The sequence below is a fragment of the Lissotriton helveticus genome, chromosome 5_1 (assembly GCF_964261635.1).
Source record: "Lissotriton helveticus chromosome 5_1, aLisHel1.1, whole genome shotgun sequence".
NCBI classification, from domain to species: Eukaryota; Metazoa; Chordata; class Amphibia; order Caudata; family Salamandridae; genus Lissotriton; species Lissotriton helveticus.
The window spans coordinates 819,479,498-819,495,673 of NC_136065.1; the positions used below are offsets into that span (position 1 = coordinate 819,479,498).

General features: G+C 40.4%; 1 protein-coding gene across 1 annotated transcript in view; it reads right to left on the reverse strand.

The window, feature by feature from the left end:
- The window catches only part of GRID1 (glutamate ionotropic receptor delta type subunit 1), a 2,290,275-nt gene that overhangs the window by 616,238 nt on the left and 1,657,861 nt on the right, over positions 1-16,176 (reverse strand). The window lies entirely within an intron of this gene.

Consider the following 16,176-nt stretch of genomic DNA (forward strand, 5'->3'; position numbering starts at 1 on the left):
GACAGTGGTGAGAAAAAACATTGGATCTTTTAATAATGGGAGATCTTACTCTGTTGGATTCTTTGCAATTTTATTCAGAATTTGTATATTCAATGTGTGCCTTATCTCATTAATTTGTGACTTGCACCTTTATGCATTATCATATATAATATTACTGTGCACATTTAGCAATTACATGTTAAATAGTGGAGTGAATAATTAACTTATTGCCAAACCTGTCATCCTTAGAGTGGTCTTCCCCCAAATCTTTTGCCTGTTTACCTCCTCTTGTTGCTTTAACTCTTAGTTGGCCTTAGGACATTGAGCACTTTACCACTGTTAACCAATACTAAACTTCATGGACTTCTCCCCTAAACATAGTGACATTGTTATATACATGATTCACATTTTTTTTTTTTACTAATACGTTCCTTGTAAAGGGGTACACCATGTATCCAGGGCCTGTAGTCTAAATGCTACTAGTGGGCCTGGAGCACTGGTTGTGCCACCCATATAAGTAGCTTTTCAAACCTGTCTCAGGCATGCAATTGCAAGGCCGATGGGTGCAGTGTCCTGCCACTTTGACTTGGCATTTGAAGCCACTTACTAAGCCTAAAACAACCTTTCTGTTACACATAAGTCACCCCTAAAGTAGGCCCTAGATAGCCCTAAGAGCAGAGTGCTGTGTAAGTAAACATAGTGACAAACATCTAAATTAATTTTTCACTAGTGTGAGGCTTGCTCCTCTCATAGGCTAGCATTGAGAATTCCTTAAACACTTTCAAGCTGTAATTCCTGATTAGAAAGGAGTAGCTGCATCATGTGTCATACCTTGGAATGGTACTGATAAAACCTCTTTACTAGTAAAATTGGATTTAACATTACTGTTTTAGAAATGGCACTTTTACAACATGGAATTTTTTCTGCTCTTCCTGATCTGTCTGCCTTTCAGCCTGTCTCAATATAAGTCTGCGATAGGTGACAGCTACACTTTGTGCATTGCCTCTAGACAGATAAAAACACAGGAAGGGTGGATGTGAGAGAGAATTCATCCGTATTAATCCACATTCTTATAGCTCTTCCTGGGCAGGAAGAGGGAGAGGGAGGGAGAGCTGATACTTACACCTGAATAGGCAGTGTCCTGTGTCTCACACAGAGGGCAGCTTACCCCATACAGATAGTCTGGCAGTCAGAGCTGGAATAAAGGGGCACCTGTGCACTTCAAGGGCCTGCATTTAAGTGACCTCCACTTCAAAGGCTCATTTGGGTATGAGTGCTGGGGCTTTGACCCTACCAAGACAGTACACTACTGGACGTATGCAGAACTCCACCAGGAGTAAAGCCTGCTGTACCACAAGGATTTCCACTTTTCCTAACTGATGCCATCTCACTTGAACCCCCGGTGAATCCAAGGGCTTGCTGGCTTGCCCTCTTTTCTCAGGGCCATCAAAGACTTCCTTCAACAATGCAATGCACCTTAACTCTGTCATCTGTGACTCCTACCCTGCCAAGTGGTGCCAATAGAGTACTGGGTCCTTGAAAGGTGATTTCAGTTGTCCAGAACCATCAAAATTGATGCAGTGACAACTATGCAATGATTCAAACCGAATCATTGCTCTTTGACTCCGACAGAGGAGCCGATCTATGTTATCGCCTCAACAGACTGTGCGGATCGACAACCTCGGACAGCGGGGCTCGACAATGATGTCGCACCTGCATCATAAAGTGGTTTAACACCGAAGCCTTCATTGACTGTCCGGGTAGGCGCTGATGCTTCTTCTCCATCTACTTGATGGACGACAATGCAGCACCTCTTCACATCATGTGTTCGACTAGGACGCTTGCTCTGTTCAAGATACTTTCTCAGAGGGACCTGCATGAATCCTGTAGCTGGCCTACCCTCTATCGTGGTCAGCCTCAACTTTGGATTTGCCCCAATCTAGTGCAATCTCAAGTAACCCTTAAGCGCTATTGACTTCTAAGATACTTTTCGATTTATTCTTTAAAAATCCATAACTCTTGTTCTACGTATTGGATTTCTGGTATTGTCTTCTTGTTTTACTCATAAAAGTATTTTCTATTTTTCTAAATCTGTGTAGTATTTGTGCTGTTTTCATTGTGTTACCGTGTTTGTGTGCTTTGCGCCAATACTTTACACATTGCCTCTTTAGATAAGCCTGACTGCTCTGTGCCTGGCTACCAGAGGGTGAGAATTGTTCATCTTTTAGCTTATCCTTACTAGGATTGTGAGCCCTACTTGGACAGAGTGCATACCTCTGCCAACTTGGGACCCAATTTCTAACACTCATGTATTTACAGTTATTGAATACACATGTTAAAATGATGATAGTTTGCTTCCATATGGTTAATAATACTACAATGTGCCTCTATTCAGCTTTTTGAGTTAACTTACCATGACATCAGGCCTTAGCTGAGTGTTCTTCATTTTGAACTGCCAGTATGCTAATTATTCCTTTCTTTGCTGGTGCATTTTCAAGTCCCTCGTTAGCTACAGAAAGGCCCATTATTTTGTGTTAGAGTGATAGTAAGGCAAGAAGAAGAAAAGATGACAGCAGAGGCTGAGAAATGATGATTAAAGGAGCCTTCTATACCCAGCCTACTAGTAAGAAGCAACTGGTAAGGATGAGCAGATGTGTTGGAATAGGAATGTAGGGGGTTGCTGCCTTCCAGCAAATGCCACCATGGGATTGGCTCTGGACTGTGTGAGCGAGATATGGATGTTTCAGGACTTTTGCTATGCTTTTAATTGGTATTCCATAGTAGTTAGCCCAGAGACCTTTTCTTGACTTTGAAGAAAGCAGAACTCTCTAATTTCTCTTGAGTGTGAAGCTTCTTGCTATACCCCTTTCTGTTTGCCCCCTTAGAAATCCCCTTTGCACGTTCACTTGTTAATTGGGTTTAGGTTAGTTTCTTTATGGAACACTTTGTTTGAATAATTTACATTCTTTACAAATTGATAATTTAGCATTATGTATTTCATATTACTCAAATTTAGAGCTCACGGGTGCCATAATATATTTCCTGTAATAATACATTTTATTAAGCTTTGCTGATTGTTATGAGATTACGAATCTAGACACAAAACGTTGTGGTTGCATACCATCCTTGTTGTTGCTGTTATAGAATTACAATGGTTTCATTGAATGTATATCATTTCGGAATGCCAGCTCTCCCTCAATGATTCAAGTCAACTAGTGGAGATTCTGTTTGATGACTATACCACGAGACAGATCCCAGCTCCATCACTACAATTGGACCCAAACAAGGCAGTACCACCTGAGCTAAACTTCCTATCCTTATCAAGCTATATCACCATGTCACTCTGGAAAAGAGTTGCACTAAGCAAATAACCTAAATGAATAAGTAAAATATAACATAATTAATCCTAGGCTTTATTCAGGCAGTCCAGATTTTGCATCAGCCAAGGGGCAGGCAAAGGTTCTTCCATGAACCCTATAAAGATTAGAGATCTTTGACCTATAGAGAAGGTCAAGGCTATCTTCAAGCACTGGTGACTGAAGCATGATCAATGTGGAATATTTCTTACCCTTGAACAATCAGGTCTAAGATGGTAACTACTCAATTATGGTAGTATACATTCTGTTCCTCATATTAGAACAAGGGACTTTTTTTGAATGCCAAATGCTGTGGAAACCTTTGGGAGTCTTTGCACCCAAACTCAGTATCAGTATTGAGCCAGCCAAGTATTGTCATGGACGCCCGGGGCTATAAAAGCAATGGATGCAAGCATTTATCATACGAAATGAGGAACATGTTCTTCATAATCTAGTGGTGAGTCATAGACCAGAACACAGGCCAAATGGTAGATACAGACTAGATTGAAATTCCAAACACTGCGTTTGAATGTATGCAGGCAGGATTTCATGGGTGGTGGTCTTTTAGCTCTGTATATGTAGAGAATATGCACTTGTACCCCATTAATAAGACAATCTCTCCTTCAGGGGTCTTTACGAGAGATGTTATGCATGCTCATCATCAGACCTCTATTTGTTGTGTTATTTACGCAGGAGCATATTCATTTTAGGTTATTCAAAGGATGCCACAGTGTTCAGTATATTTTGTGTATGGATTCCATTGCAAACCTGTAGTTGTGAAGTACAAGTTCCTGTCTCTGAGGTTTCATTACTGCAAAGGGTAAGGTTTGAGAAGGAGAATGGTGATTCTCCAATTAACATGTAGAGAGAATCTTGTTTTCATTAAAGACAACAGAGGCTATCATTATGCATAACCTTTTATTTTCTGACCCAACTTCATCCCATTAAAGAACATAAAACCATCATGAATCATTTTGTTCCATTCAGGAATCATTAAACAGAGTATATAAGGCCAAGGCATACCGCTACATTCCTTTTTAGGCTGTGATGAAAACAATCTTGGAACATTCCGCAACTTCTCAGTCATTCTCCCAACAAGAGTTTCCCATTACGGGTTTATCTCTGCAGTGATTTCAAAAAAGAGAGGGTACCCCACTTTCACCAGGGAACAGGGTAAGAAGACAGTTAGTCAAAGGGGAGATCCCTGGAGTCGAATAGTCTACTTATCACACAGGCCTTTCTTGTTATACAAGGAGAGGTCACAGTATGTCATAGGTATTCAGACAAACATAAGGATGGGTTTCCACAAAGAAATAGTCTTGTTTACAATCTAGATTTATTCAAATTGCATATAAATAAACAATAAAGACAAGATAAAATTCATCCAAAACAATTAAAAACCAAGATTAAGTATCTCGGTGGGTTAAAAATTATTACTAAACAATGTTACATAAACATAATATCATGATACACAATAAATGGAAAAGCAATCAAAATATATTCACAATAAACAACAAACTAATCATAATTACAACAAACCCCTCATCTCTAAGTGGCCCACTTGATATTTCTGCCACTATATTTTGCAAGATCCAATGGCCATAGACAAATTGGTTACTCTCGGGCTTTAGTGGAAGGATCTGATGCCCATCTAAAGCTTTATCTGGCCCTAGTTGGATTCTTTTGGATCAAACAGTGCGTCGACGCGTTTCGGTGCTTAGCACTTGATATCGTGGCACCTTCCTCAGGACTTCTTGTTTCTGGGGTTTCAGGGAACGGATAGATATACCGTATCCTCGGGACCGTGTTGGAAGCGCTCCAAAATGGGGTCTACTTAAGGTCTCCCTCTATTGGTACTACAGATATAGTCCTTGGGGCCCTTCTTTCTCTTGTGACGGAAACTCCTTTTTGATGGGGTTCCCTGGTTATTAATTTGTCAGGCGACTGCCCACTTCTCGTGTATCTCAGATATTTTTAAAACGTGCTTAGAACGGGCATATGTAGTCGTTGGTCTGCTCCTGAACTGGATGTGTTCGTTTTAGAGCTGATCGTTGGCTTCTGCCTCGTTCCTGCACTCGAGTGCAGGAACGAGGCAGAAGCCAACGATCAGCTCTAAAACGAACACATCCAGTTCAGGAGCAGACCAACGACTACATATGCCCGTTCTAAGCACGTTTTAAAAATATCTGAGATACACGAGAAGTGGGCAGTCGCCTGACAAATTAATAACCAAGGAACCCCATCAAAAAGGAGTTTCCGTCACAAGAGAAAGAAGGGCCCCAAGGACTATATCTGTAGTACCAATAGAGGGAGACCTTAAGTAGACCCCATTTTGGAGCGCTTCCAACACGGTCCCGAGGATACGGTATATCTATCCGTTCCCTGAAACCCCAGAAACAAGAAGTCCTGAGGAAGGTGCCACGATATCAAGTGCTAAGCACCGAAACGCGTCGACGCACTGTTTGATCCAAAAGAATCCAACTAGGGCCAGATAAAGCTTTAGATGGGCATCAGATCCTTCCACTAAAGCCCGAGAGTAACCAATTTGTCTATGGCCATTGGATCTTGCAAAATATAGTGGCAGAAATATCAAGTGGGCCACTTAGAGATGAGGGGTTTGTTGTAATTATGATTAGTTTGTTGTTTATTGTGAATATATTTTGATTGCTTTTCCATTTATTGTGTATCATGATATTATGTTTATGTAACATTGTTTAGTAATAATTTTTAACCCACCGAGATACTTAATCTTGGTTTTTAATTGTTTTGGATGAATTTTATCTTGTCTTTATTGTTTATTTATATGCAATTTGAATAAATCTAGATTGTAAACAAGACTATTTCTTTGTGGAAACCCATCCTTATGTTTGTCTGAATACCTATGACATACTGTGACCTCTCCTTGTATAACAAGAAAGGCCTGTGTGATAAGTAGACTATTCGACTCCAGGGATCTCCCCTTTGACTAATTATCTCTGCAGTTACAGAAAACAATTAGGAGCTACTTCCACAAACAAGTATGACAAGCCATAATAAAATAAACAAAATATAATTGTTTCAAAAACAATTACTATTTCATATGACAAATTTAGTAATCTCACTCATATGCGTAATACTCATGAAATGCTATTCATTTTAAACACGTCTCCCTCCTTTTTTTTATAGATAACCTTACTATTTTTATATTCTAGGCAGAGGTGGGTGGAATAATGATAGCCTCCATTGTATTTAAGGAAATCAAGATTCTCACTACATGTTAATTAGAGAATCACCATTTCGTTACAAGACTGGAGGCTATCATCATGCATGTTTAAAGCTTTCCACAGCCAAACTGCTTACATGCCTCACAGGTCTCAGATAAAACCCTTACAAATGTACTAGCAGCTGACCAATCAGCCTCCCTACAAATCTCTGTAAGGGTTCCTCCTACCCACAAACCATGCTAGTCATGGATCCCTTGGCTACATGTGCACCAAAACTAGATAAGTGTATGCCTGCTTCATTCATAACCGATCTAACCCATCTCAATATCATAGCGGTTGATACAGCTTTATATGGTCTGATGTAAGAGACCACCAATGTCTGAACTCCAGCATTCTTTGTTCATAAACTTTCATACAACTAACCACACACAGCTTCATGCAATTCTGAAATGATGGAAACAAAATATTGTCGGACTAAGGGCCTGATTTAAAAATCAGCAGATGGGTTACTCTGACACAACAGGGATGAATATCCCTGCCTCCAAAATTGAAATCCCTTAATATCCCAATCTGCTCACTGATTCTGTATGCCTGGAATATGATCTGCTCTCAAAATAAATTTGTACTCCCAACAAAAATACCAGATCTCTTTTGCTAAATCTGCCAGCTGCTTTTACCTTGAACCTTCCAGGTGATTGATATAAGAAAATGCTTAAAACATTGTGCATACGAATAAACACTACTCTGTTCGACAGAAATTCCACAAGGTCTTCAGACCTGCCATCATCTCCATACAATTTATGTGTAAGTACCGTTCCTGCCTGGACCATATCACTCCTGTTTACAGGCTGTTCCAACCTGCTGCCCAACCTAAAATACTGGCATCTGTCTCCAAAGTAAATTCCGGAACATTCCGAACATTGCCTTGCCATTCCATATCTCTAGATTGTCCAACCCCCATTCCAAGTTCCCCGAGCTTCTGGAAACAATGAAATGTAATCTACATACCGCAAACCTTTGCAGAGAAAGTTAGTGCTCTATAATGCAGGGGCCCCAGTGAAATTGCCTGAATGAATGAGGATAGAAGGCCAATTGTCCATGCTAAGCCTCTCAGAGTTGCCACATTCTTTCTTAAGACACCACTCATCACCTTCTTTCTATATTTTGTTTCAAATCGATGGAAAGAAGCAACTGAGTTTGTAAAGTGTCTACTTGAAGACCTAAAAATGTTCTGATTTGGTATAAGCACCAATGTTTTCAAATTCACAATGAAACCCAGGTCTTCCAGTACGTCCCTTGTCAACTAAAAATGCTTCAAAAGTTACCCTTTCTCTTGAGACGTTGTTGTTCAGGCATTGAAGTAAATGGATACCTCTTTTCCTTAAGAAGGCAACCACTGGAAATAAGACCTTGGTGTAATGCCATGTTGCAGAAGACAACCCAAAGGGGAGAGAACTAAACTTATACAATGGCAATCTCCATTGGAAACAAAGATACTTCTGTGAGTTCACTTTCATTGGTATCATGAAATATGCATCCTTCCACTCCAGGTTAACTAGATACTTTTTTTCTTGTAAGACATCTCGCAAAAGATCAATTACTTCCATCTTGTAAACCAGAGATTTGTTCAGTTCCCTCAAATGTATTACTGGGTGCCAACCCTTGTCTCTCTTATTTACTGAGAAAACTGTACTTCAAAACCCATCCACTGAATCTTGAATTTCTATTATTGCTCCTTTGTTTAACATCTGAACAACCTCTAAATCCACTAAGCACATTCGTTCATTTCTAAAACTGGTTCACTTGGGTGGAATTCTTGGAAGGGAATTTCCCAGAAATCTATTTTGAAACCTTCTATTGTCTCCAGAACCCAAGGGTCATTTGTTATTGTTCGCCACTTATGAGTGTAACACTTTATCTTCCACCCTCCTTTGACTGGGAAAAACCAGTACCAGTATTCATACTCACCTTCATTTCCTAAACGTTGTGATCCTTGTGATCTTGATCTTCCTCCCCTGGACGCATAGACCTCCCTCTTTGTAGAAAAAATCCAGTTGAGGATCGGCAATTTCTCCCATAGCCTCTTGCGTTTTGGGAAGAAAAGTGGGACCTTTGGATTCCCCTCCTGTCAGCCCACCCAAAAATCCTTCATCCAAAAACATGCCACATATTAAACTGAGTCTTGCAAAGGGCTGTAAAAGTCGAGACGTATTTCCCCAAAGACTTAATAAAGTTCTGTTAAAAAAGGAGGCTATCTAGATTACCTACTGATTCCTTGTTGGCCAGCTCGGCCAACATGGGGCTCGTCCTCATAAAACCTGCCTTTTTCTGTTCTGTTATTAGACCCAGCATATGCATTAACAAGCATGCAAATCATGCATTGGCTCCAACTCCTCAACTATTCTATGTCAATCTTTGTGCCCTTAAAATGTGCTTCCTTAGCCATCTCTAAACTATGTGCAAGAGGGCCCAGAAGACACAGTAACATATCTTGACATTACTGTTGACAATGCTCGGTTCTCTTCCTTGGGTCCTTCCCTGATTTAAAATGGAAGGTAATCAATTCTGGATCCAGATTAGGAGTATTACAAACGTTATTTTAAATGAAGGGTCTAGGGCATGTGGCCCTCATAAGATTATGATTTTGTCTGGATAGGGGTTTCCTCAACCATTGTTTAAAACATTTTGCAACATAGGACAAAGGCCACCACTCAGAACTATGAGGAGGCTTATATTGAGTCAGGATTACTCAGATCTGGATGTATTGTTATATGAAAATTTGATGATAACTCCTAGCTTTTGTTTTTAACCAGCTATCCTGATGAGATACGGCACTTTGCACTTTATGAATCTTTACGCACTTTTAACCAGTAGCACGATACATGTGGACGTTCTATTCCTCGAATAGCTTACAGTGCATACACTGGCTCTAATTTTCCAATGACTATTGGATAAAGGCATCTTGATAAAATGGAGCATCTTGCACTTTATGTACCTCTATGCACTAATAAGCATTAGATCTGCATAGTTTGCAGTGTTAAAGTTATCTTGCCTTCATTCTATTATGGCTGTTTTTAGAACAGTATAGTGCATTTATGTATTATATATGCATCAGTACTTGTTCTCGTTACTTTCTAGCCTGTAGAATTATAAACTGTTATTTTTAATAATGTCAATCATGAGGTATTGTAGGAATGTCTTATTTGAATAGTATGATTTTATGGTGGTTTAATCTGCACAGAATAAATCTGAATTTGATTTGATTTGATTCAGGATTAAACATGTCCTCTCCCAGGGGATGTTTAACAGTTTTAGAGGTTATGGGGCACTGTCAGTCATCATCCAGGCTTCCCAGCACCTCTAAGCCTCAGGATCAAAAACATACTCATAACACCCAATTTCATCATTTCCATCAAGGTCACCATGCACAATGATGGTTTCATGATCATCTTTTGTGCCGCTAAGCACACCACTCTTTTTTGTGCTGCTGCTGATACAATATATTGCAGCGCTAAGGTTACCACTCATAGAGGAAAATAGACCATCCTTTCTCGAGCTTGGTCCAGCCAACTTTCCAGAAGCTCTTGCAATGTGCTTTGTCTTTTTTAATGCTTTTCCTCCCTTTTTTGTTAAACACAGATATATCATCCTCAGAAAGCGAGAAATATTCCTCCTCTGAAGGATTAATTCTCTTTCATTTTAACATAGCAGTTTCCAGCGCCTCCATAACAGAGGTTTTCATTCCCTCTTCAAAATATTTTTTAAACATTTCCTAACTTATCTCCATGTTGGGTAGCCCCCCCATTCTGACATTGTTCCAATTTTTAAGCCAAGTACTTAGCACAAACAAATAAATCTCTTGAATATTGGAAAAAATGAAGTCAGTCAGCAATGGTAAAAACTTGTTGGAATGAAACTGACAACCAACACAATGTCATCATAGAGATGAATGAGAGAGCACAATCAAGTGTCTACCCAACCAAAATAGTGGGTGAATACCAGGTGTTAGACCTGGCATTCTTGGTGTGGTTTTCCCTATCTTTTTGCCAATATCTCCTATGTTTGATGCTGTGCTGGATTTTGTTTTTGCTGGCTTAGATGCTTTGGGTACTTTTTCACTGCTGACCAGTGTCAAAGTGCAAGTGCTCCCTGTGTAGATTGATATTGTGATGGGTTCTCCCTGATTGGCATATTTGTTTTACCAGTAGGTCCCTAGCAAAGTGCACTGGGTGTTCCAGGGCTGGTAACTCAAATGCTACTAGTGGGCTTGCAGCACAGATTGTGCGTCCCACATGAGTTGCCCTGAAAAGAGGTTTCAGGCCTGCCACCGCAGTGCCTGTGTGCAGTTGAACTGCCATGTCGACCTGGCAAGTGCACCCACTTGTCAGGCCCTACCCTTCCCTTTCCTTGCACATAGGACAACTCTGTGGTATGCCCAAGGTACCCCCCTGGGCAGAGTGCAGTGTATGTGAAAGGTAGGACATGTACTGGTGTGTGTAACATGTCCTGATAGTTAAATACTACCAATTTCGTTTTTCACTATTGAAATGCAATCTGGCCCATAGGACAGAATAAGGAATTCTTTGTAACATTTTACAAGCATATCTTCCCATCGGGATAAGATAGAAAATTGGAGTCTGGTATCCCTAAACTCAGAGTTTAATAACACATCTTTTAGTAAGGATGGTTTTTGAATTATGTGTTTGAAAATTGCACTTTTAGAAAGTGTCTATTTTCTTGTTTAACCTTTCTGTGTGCCTCTGCCTGTTTGTAGATTCACTGTCTGGTTTCAGTGTGACAGAGACAGAGGATGCGCATTCACTGTAGACAGCCTCCGGGAGGGTTGAGGTGAGCCTGGCCCTTCCTGGATGACCCAGCCCTTAGCTGAATAGGCTTGATCTGCATTGGGAGTGGTGGGAGGAGTAGCACCTGTACCTGAATAGGGCGGTGCCTGCCTTCCACAATGCTGTCTTGGACCCCTCGTGGTGTGCCTGGAGCCAAGGCTCACACTGACAAAGGATGTTGTTGTGCACTTGCAGAGTGGCTCCAGAACTGGTTTGGACTGGGCTCAGAGCCCCTTTGACAAAGGAATCAAAGACATTTTGCGTTATAAGTATCAGACCTAAAACCCCTGAACTTTAAACTACTTCTGGAATCAAGAGGAACCTTTGCTGAGGATAAGAGCTAAAGAAACTGAGGAGAAGTACTGCCCTTGATGTGTGTCTGGGGTTGGCCTGCAGTTGCTGTTTCTGCCAATGAATGGAGAAGGACTTTGCTGTGTGCTGTGTCCCCTGCTTGAGGAAAGTCTCCAAGGGTGTGAAGAAGAGCTTGCCTCCTGTTTTGAAGTCTTGGGGACAACAAATACTTCACCCCCAGCTCACCTGAACTTCCTTGATGGGAGTTTTGACCTGCCAGGAGGTGCCTGTAACTGTGTTGGGCCTCTGGAGTTGTTTCTGCTCTTGGGAGCTGGAAGAAAACCAAGAGAGTAAGAAACCGTTTTTCCTACACCGACAACGCTGGAAGTGATTGGCCGTGCCCAACGCCAGCCCTCACATCGTCTCCATCCTCGCCAGCGCCTGCATCTTGTTATCGCGGCGCTGATAACCGCCGAGGGTGGCTCGAGAAACTTGCAGACATCGCATCATCACCGGAGCCAACATCGGCCATCTCCAATGCCGTGTATCGGCATCGACCACATTTCCAAGGTACTGTAGTTTGGGGGTCTGTGTGACTCAGCGCCCGATGCCACGATCCCCACGGGTGGCGCCGTACTTTGGATTTCGTGCTGTCCTGATGTCGCAATGGCCCCAGTTGGTGCTATTTGATTTCCACAAGCTTATTTTTGCAATATCCTTTTTAAAGACATTTTCCTGAGTATCTGTATGTTGGATTTTTGTCGTTTTTGTCCTGTTTAGTTTAGCTAAAGATACTTTATTGTTCTAAACTAGTGTGGTGTCCATTTGTTGTGTTTTCACTGTATTACTGTGAGTGTTCGTACAAATACCTTACACATTGCCTTTGGGATAAGCCTGTCTGCTCGTGTCAAGCTAACAAGGGGGTGAGCAGGGGTTGTCTAAAGTGTGTATCACCCTTACCCTGACTAGAAGCAGGGGGCCCTATTTGAACAAAGGTACCTACCTCTGCCATCTAGAGACCCCATTTCTAACACCAGGGTATAGTCCTCTTTCTATGAGGATTTCTTCACACTTCAAGTGCCCTCAGCCAAGACCAGCTGGCAAGGAAGGGAGGTCATGCAAGCATGTCCCTGCTGTCTGCAAGTGAGAAGGTTGCTGACATTTAAAAATCCATCTGCGAACACTTTAGGTAAGTGTTTGAGACATGTTGTGTGCACGTGTCCCATAAAGAAAGCTATGCAAATCTCAAAAGCATAGAGGGGGCCACTAACAAATTTCCAAACTTCAAAAGCTTAAACTATCGGTATAGCGGGTGCCAATAATAAACTTCTCTTTTTTTAATCTACAAAATGAGCAGTTCTAACTCTGGGTGCCCACTTCAAGAGCTTAAATGATCAGTATAGGGGGCTTCACTAATAAATCTCCTTTTTTTAAAATCTAAAAGCGAGTAGTTCTAACTCTAATTGTAAAGCATTCTGCAAACCGGAGACTTAAAACAAAGAAAAACTAATGCTCTGAGTACACCTTGACCTAAAAAAATTCTTGGGCGTGATATCTAATGTGTATGACGGTATATCAATACATTGGAATCACTGACATGGTAATAAACATAGATCAATAATTAAACAAGACTTTTAAAGAAGTAAATGTGTACTTATCTGAAGGACCAGCCAATAAAAGGGAGGCATGTAGCTGTGTGACATGGGCTTATATACTCTGTATTGCTTCCAGAAAGGAACTAAATGTATAGTGATGTGTTTATGTTCTTTAAAGGGCTTCAGTTGGGGCAGAAGACAAATGATTATGCATAATGACAGCCTCCAGTCTTGTGATTAAATCATTGTACCTGACCTCCCGAGGGTGGGAAAATGCAATATCTAGAGCATACAAAACAATTGTCTCTTACGAATCACTTAGGCCAATCAAAGTGCTTTTCAACACATTGAGGGGAATATTACCAACAAGTAGCGATAATTATCGCTAAATAGGCTTAGCGATTATTTTTTTAGCGCTGCCTATCGCTGGATATGTTAGCGGAGAAAACATGCTATTAGCAACGTTTTTCTCCATTGTGCTAAAATACCCAGCGATAGCGGCGAAATGCGTGAATATCGCTGAGAATACAGCAATATTCACGCATTAGCGACAAAATGCTCTTAGCCATGTTATCCACCTCCCATTGGATAACATGGCTAAGAACTGGTGTGAGCAGGCGTTGGTTTATCGCGATAGTGGGAATATTTCCATCGCTACGCCTGCCTTGCTAATAGGCGATAGCGAATGTTAGCGACGGCTTTCAGTCGCTAACAGGTTGGGTACGCCTACTTTGCATGTCATTAGTGATAAATATCGCTGACATGCAAAGCGGGCCCCAAACCGCTCGCTATCACCTAAAAGCTGTCGCTAACATCAGTTAGCAGCAGCTTGCTAATAGAGCGATAGAATTATCACCGCTTAGCGGCCAAAAACGGCTGCTAAACCGGCAATAATTGCCTATCGCCACCCTTGGTAATATGCCCCTGAATGCTTGATTTATGCATTACTAAGGGGTATTCCTGACATTTAGGAAAATTCAATGTCTGCTCTCAAGCTGGAACATTCATGGTTGAGTACTTCTAAGTAGCTGGTAAAACATATTCAAATGAAAAACAGTGCTCACTTTTCAAAATCCAGATGCATCAGCTGTGCTGCCAGGGAGTCCACCAATTCCTGAGGAGCCCAATGTACACTAGAGAAGTCACTCCCATAAATTCATGATATCAACCCTATTTTCATGCTTGTTTTCTCTACAACGACATTACATTTCAATGAAAACTCTTGCTGTAATTTAATGTAAGATACTCCAACCCTTTATATATATATATATATATATATATGTATATATATATATATATATATATATATATATATATATATATATATATATATATATATATATATATATATATATATATATCCTCTGTAAACCTGTCATTTATTTGAGGATTACATTTCTTGGCACATGGAACTGATTTGGCTGAATGTAAAGATAGCTTAAAATAGATTAATATTCATACAGCCTGTGTTTGATTGAATATGGCTGTGTGCTGCTGGGTGTCCCTGTATCTCTGTAGTGATTATTTGTTGGTTTGAATAAGAAAACGCTTTAGGGCTGAGTAACAATGAATTGTAAGAGTAAGTAAAAAGTACTAACCGTATTCATCAATGTTCTTGTGAATTAGCCCTATGGCGTCAACACAATTTAATTGTGTTGATGGAATTTATCAAGTCACTTAAACAATATTTTCATGCCGTTTTTTGAATTTTTCAATGATATTTGAATTTATTGTGCAAATTGTAAAACACCAGTCGCAAAAATGCAAAAAGTAGCATACTGGGTACTGTGGCACTAAGAGTAAATATTGCACACTTTCCTGCTGAAAACTGCAAATAACACCACATGTTGTACCGCTGGTAAACTTCAAATGTTGCTTTCACAAATCAGCTTACGTGGCCCAGCCAACACCATGTGAAAATTAAAATACAGTGAAAACAAATTTGACCGGAACCCATGCCAAATTCATCATATTTGACACACATAGGTGGTCGTTTGGGATTGTGTTTATTGAGGCTGTAAAAATGCTAACCCTTCACAAGATTTATTACCATGTGAGAATATACTGATATTTATTAATGCTTTGTGGAGCCTTTCTATGTCAGGAAAGTGGTGTGGGCGAACTTTGCTTGCCAACAAATATGTTTGAAATTATGTACTTAGATAAAGATTGTGGGTTGAAAGTTTCAAAACGCCTTTCTATATTTTTCAAATTTGTAGGACTGCTTTGGGCCTCATTCCAATTACATATTCCAATTAATGGCTGCCTGTTCATCTCTGCTTCCTCTACAAAGCCTATACAAAGCGGGTCAGCTTTTATATTCTGAGCCGCGGCAGCTTCTTTTTGGATGTTAATAGAGTATCTTTATGAAGATACTGCCAAAGTAGGCTGGGTTTTTAAATGAAGCATATGGATGGTAACTACCAGTCAATTCATGGGTTTACCTAGTCTGAATATGCACACTATGACTGTGAATGGCAATTTTTATACCTGGTGAAATAAGAGACAGTATTCTATTTACTAGGTCGAACTCGCTAGAGGATAAAACATGTGCCCTGCTGAAGATTTTAAACCACTCATACAATCTTAGTGCTCTCCATCAGAAGACAAAACTGATTAGAATATATACCCACATCACCCTTATTCGGATCATCACCAAATGGTTCCTCATGGAAACAAGGAGTGAATTTATAATGGCATTCATTGATCATAGAAGCTTACACTTCAGAACACCAAAATATCTAGCTAACAAACGTATAATATTTTGGCCCTTTTTTATGAGTTGGTCGTTATATTCTGACGCCCAGGTTGGTATTACGAGTTGGTAGGTATGTAACGCATCCAATAATACCCCAACCTTTGTTAAATTTTGGTATGTCAAACATGGAAATTTAACGGGGGAAAAACA